A 6,000-nucleotide genomic window follows, 5' to 3' on the forward strand; every position below is an offset into this window, starting at 1 on the left:
AATTATAGAATAAAGCTGATGCTGAAGAGCAGCTGCAGGGACAGAGCTGTGTTAATAACAACCACCCCAGACTCTCACACTCATGGCTCTTTGCCGGCACTTGCACCATTTATCTGCTGCCAGAGATAGGAGAAAGACCTGCCAGTGAAAACAGCAAATGTCGATCAAGACTCCAGTTCCCCTTATGATTGTTTTAAAAGTGCATCCTTTTGGATATGGCAGATACTACTGTGAAGTGTTTTCTTGGCTAATATTTCTTCCCCCCGCTTCCTTTCTTCCCTCACCTCCACCCACTTGAAGTTTTAGGGTGTCAGTAGTGCACTTCAAATAATCACACACATGGGAGCATAGAGAAGCAAGGGAAGAGGGGAAGCAGTGGAGACACAGTGGAGACAACAGCAAGCCATCAGTAAATCAGCAGAGCTCACCCTGAGACTAACTGGCAGGAGGATGTAACTTTGGGGGAAAAAACGCTGTTGATAAAATATACATTACAGGGATACAATGTACTACTGAATGCCTAATGAGTGGAGGAAGAGGCTGCAGCCATTAAGTACTCTCCAAAGTGCTTTCAAAGGCTTGAGTGAAGTTGCATTTTATGCAAATCAAAGCTGTCTGTAAAAAATGCAACATCATCCCAGTCTTCCAAATGGTAAGGAGAAAATGTGGCCAGAAAAACTTGTGCTTCACAAATAAAAGTGGGACTGGCCTGTTGATCATTTTCCTCTTGGTTGAGGCTATTTGGCAAAAATGCAATTAATATAATGTTCAATGATTTCTGATTTGAGAGAAGTAATGCAGCAGTAGTAGAACATGTTGTGTCACTTACACAACAAAGTCTGAATGCACAAACCTGAGGAGGTTAACAGACAAAAGCTCCAGTTTCAGTTTAATCCTATGTGACAGTGAGAAAATGCTGTGTGCTCTTTAGCCAGTATTGCAGATGAAATGGGGGGCAGGGGGGTGGAGTTGGTCCAGAAGCATTACCCAATCAATCAATCAATCGGTGGTATTTATCAAACACTTACTGTATGCAGAGCAAACAGTCCATATGGTTTGAAAGTGGATCTAGGGTGACTGCATTTAAAAAAAAAAAAAGGATGAGGAGCAGCTGTTCCAAAGGAATGGTCTTTGCCAAGCAGTTCTCTTTTAAAATTTTATGTTTTCACATCACCTCATCTCACACAATATAATTGGACAGCTCTATTTAAATATTTTTAATGTGACAGATTTTGAATAAATATCATTATAGATTCAAATCTATTTCAATTAAACAGAGACACACAAATTGTCTAATCTCAGCTTCTGGGCAGGTCTCCAAGTGATAGCATCTAACCACAGGGACATGTTGTGGCACCTCCAGAAGCCACGGTGAACAACCACATTAGGCTCTTTATGCTTCTTCCTAACAATCTAATTCTTTTTCTAAAAGCAGGAGCATTCTGCAAGTGGCCTGACTACCCTGAGAATACTGTCTTGTCCAGGGCTGTTTAGTAGCTGGTCTTTAGCATGCCAATCCCAGCGGCAAAGTGCAGGACCAGAAGAAAGGGGCACTCAAGCACTTAACAGTTCTCTGTACATCTGTGCCTAGAAGAACGCACCAGGGGAAGTACCACAATATATGGGCTGTCCTCATTATATCTCACCTTAGATCAGATGCATTTTCTTAGTTGGAAATTATAACTCTGTGGAAATGATTCACAGCAAACAATAATTGCAATCATGCCTTCCTGCAAGGACTTCATATATCATTCTGAAGATCCACCTTTCTGTCTTTCCTGACTACATCTTCAATCTCCCATCTTAATTGTTCTTAACTGCTCATAAAGAATTGACCTCTTCTTTTTGACACTTTAAATGCTACTGCAGAGGTCCTGAATCATTTTTTTGAGTGTCTTGACACTAACTGGCAATGATTCAGTTAGAAATGTAGAATATTTATCTGAGCTGTGTATGTACATATATATATACATATTCATAATTTATTTACTTATATTAATGTCTTGGTCCTCTAGACTGTAAGCTCATTGTGGGCAGGGAACGTGTCTACCAACTCTGTTATATTGTACTCTCCCAAGTGCTTAATACAGTGCTGCGAGCATGGTAAATGCTCAATAAATGTGATTGTGTAATTCATTTTGATTTTTTATTGATTGATTGAGTTTGAGGGCAATTCAGAGGGAGAACATAGAATGATGGTTTAGCTAAACAATGAAAAAATAATAATTTTGACTCATAATGCAATATTGTGTCATGTACTCTGAGGAGGAAAATTAATATTCACTATATTATTTACTTTAATAGGTTTGCATTCAATAATTTGTAATGGCATTTTAATTATGACCTAATGGTCAAGTTCGTTCAATTCATTCAAATTCATTCAATAATATTTATTCATTCATTTCATTAAATTCATTCATTCAATCATATTTATTAATTGCTAACTGCATACAGAGCATGGAACTAAGCGATTGGGAGAGTATAATAGAATGGTCAACGCATTCCCTCCCCACAAAAAGCTTACAGTCTAGAGTTTTAGTACGTAAAATGGCCTTTAAATATTTTGTTAGGTAAAGCCTACTTTAGCACAACTGTGATTTTGATTACAGTTGTCATGTTACAAAGGAGGATAAAAATGTAAACTCTTAGCAAAATGTGCAGTGATTGACTAAACCAAAAGAGGTTTTTGCTGCCTTTTTAGCATAGGTCTGGCTAGAACCACCTATTAGAATTATAGAACATCCAGTGAAATTAGCTTTTGGGGAAAAACTTTTTTCTGAAAGGTACAGACAAAAAGTGGTGATCGATTTCTGTAAACATCTTATTGGGTGAACCTGATCTGTATAAGGAAAACTAGGTTCTAAATGTTGCTCCAGTTTCTCCAAGAAGAAGCACTTTGTTGCCTGGAAACCAATAATAGCTGTTATCCAAACTTAGTTCAAGCTCAACTTCCAATTTTGTAGAAATTTAGAAATTATTTTACATTTCTCTGCAATGGCCTCTCACTGAATTTATAATTTCTTTTTGTGGTGTGCTGGTATATTTGCATGCTGTAATCCTCAATTTCTTGTAAGAATTTCAGCCCCTCAATCAACTACGGTTGCCATATTCTCAAAGATTTATCTCACTGAATCTGTGTTTTTTAACAGGTAAATGCTTGCTTCTCAGTGTTTCAACTGCTTTACAAGATTCATTCTCCCTGAACCTCAAGGTCCTAATCTCTTTATCTTTGATGCTCTTATTTCATTTGTGTTACCTGCATTTAATTGTCTCTAACTCCTGCTGGTTTTTGTCTTCTGTTAACATTAACTGAGCTGCATTTTCTAGAGGAATTCCTAATCGCCTTTCATCTGCACTAAGATAACAGCCTTCTCTCTGATCTCCCTGCCTCTAGCCTCTCCCCTAGCCTTCCTAGAGTTGCACAAATCATCTTTTTAGTGGGAAGTAGCATGGTGTAGTGGATAGAGCACGAGCCTGGGAGTCAGAAGGGCATGGGTTCTAATCCCCGCTCCTCCACTTGTCTGCTGAGTGACCTCAGGTAGATCCCTTAACTTCTCTGTGCCTCAGTTCCCTCAACCACAAAGTGGGGAATAAAATGGAGAATCAAGTGCAAACAATTTGGTGATGTGTTCCTGGAAAACTCTATTTTCTATAAACCTCTTGCCATGCACACAACTGTTTCTTCCAACACTATGTTGCATTCTATCCAGATGTGCATTGTCCAGAGAATGTTTATTTCCCTAATATAATTCTGACCAAATAATTCTGTGCAATGAAAATACTCCTATACGGCCAAAATGACAGTAGTTAGGTTGGACCCTACAATGGATCAAGTTCTAGTCCTCTGGAGTAGGCATCTTATGGGGTCCTCTTCATCTGGGGTCCAGAAAAGAGGCAGGGTGGCCTACTGGAAAGAACACAGGACTGGGAGTCAAGTGATCTGCATGCTACCCCTGACCCTACCATGTGCCTGCTCTGTGACCTTGGACAAGTCACTTGTTTTCTTTGTGCCTCAGTTTCCTCTTCTATAAAATGGGGACAAACTAGATTGTGAGCCTCAGATGTAGCTAAATACAAGTTTTCCCTTTAGCAGTAATGTAGTATAGCTCTTAAAATTGTTTATGTTGTTCTTGTATTGGCAAATTATTGGTGTTGCTTTCTTATGATATCCTTTCCTTGTGTAAGACTGTTGCCAGTCATGCCTATATGACTCCTAGCAACTTTCAGAGATGGTTCCAGAAGCAAAAGCACAGTTAGGCCTGAAATCTCAACTTTGCCTACATCTTTTTCTGTATGTACTTCTTTGTTAGCCCATGGAACCTTTAACTTCTTCTAGGTTAGCTGCTGGGGACCTGCCACTGAAATCGGGTTTTGATTCTCCAAGAGCTATTCTTGAGACTATGCTCTTTGCCAGATTTGGCTAAAGACTGAGGCACTGGGAAGTCCTGGAAGCTCTAAATTACCGCTCCCTGAAATTATAATGTAATCCAACACATAATAATAATAATAATGACTGTGGTATTTGTTAAGCACTTTCTTTGTACCAGGCACTGTACTAAGTGCTGGGGTAGATAAAAGCTAATGGGTTGGACAAAGTCCCTGTCCCACATAAGGTGTGTCTCAAACCCCATTTTACAGATGAAGTAACTAAGGGACAGATAATTGAAGTGACTTGCCCAAAGTCACACAGCAGACAAGTGGAGGAGCCAGAATTAGAACCCAGGTCCTTCTGACTCCTAGGCCTGTGCTGTATCCACTAGGCCATGCTGTAGCCCTCTATACTGTAAGCTTGTTGTGGCCAGAAAATGTGTCTACCAACTCTGTTATATTGTACTCGCCCAAGCGCTTAGTACGGTGCTCTGCACATACTAAATGCTCAATAAATACTACTGATTGATTGATACACAACATTCTTTATGTTGGGAGGAAAAGCAAACATATATACTATATAATAATTGACCATTGCTGTTTGTGTCTTAGAGAGCTATTGTTACTCTGTGTTCAAGCCTGGAAAAGTGTCTTCCATTTAAAAGAAAAATGGGTGATTTCTCTAATTTATGCCCTTTTAAGCCTATAAATATTTTTTAATCACTAAATTTTGGGAAAGTTTTAAAACCTGGTCCAAAGTGGCACAAACACATTAGCAGAACCATTTAAAGCTCTTAGATGCTTCCAACAGATTCTATTATTTATCACATGCAGGTTGTGGAGTTTAAGCACAGCTGAAAGGATTTTAGTTGCAAAGGCCAAAACTGAAGAATCTCTAATTGAGGGCCCGTTTTCTAAACCAACCTTAGAAAAAAGTGAGTTTAGCAAAATAGAAATTCAGAGCCTTTAAGTGGAAAACCTAAAAATGTTTATACCTTAGTTTTATTTTCTTATAATTGCTCTATAAAATTCCATCATCAGGCCCTTTATTAATTTTTTTAGAGATTAATTTTGTGAGTGGAAAATATGCCCATAAGGACATTTTGTGCCACATTTTCCAACTATACTTGGAGTTTGCCAGAATCTGTTGCTGAGGCTACAGGGGGCAAAAATCAATCAAAAATAGCTTTTACTAAGCATCAATAATGTTCAAAGTGCTGTCCTAAGCATAGGAAGAATACCAGCAATTAATTCGAACATAGCTGATCCACAAGGGGCTCAAAATCTACTGTGAGGATGAAAGACAGAGAACAAACAAGGAAAGAGGAATAGCTCAGAAGTAATTCAAAAACAAAACAGCAAAATAGCAGATTGTAGTTTGTAGACAAAATAGTCCTCAGGCCCCTTGGCTCCTTGATGCTCCAGTCTTGGCTGCCTGATCCAATCTGCAGTACTCTTCCCAACACTCCAAGTGTCAGGGAGGTGGGAGGATGTAGACTATCCCAGTCATTAAAAAGTTCAACCCACCCTTGCTGCTGTAGACCTGGAAGCCTTGGTAATATGGAGGCTATGGGCCACCTGATTCTTTCAGCTTCTGTCCATCCTTTGCTTGTGTTGTGGGCAAGGTTTCTC

This window comes from Tachyglossus aculeatus, chromosome X4 (genome assembly GCF_015852505.1).
Source record: "Tachyglossus aculeatus isolate mTacAcu1 chromosome X4, mTacAcu1.pri, whole genome shotgun sequence".
NCBI lineage: Eukaryota > Metazoa > Chordata > Mammalia > Monotremata > Tachyglossidae > Tachyglossus > Tachyglossus aculeatus.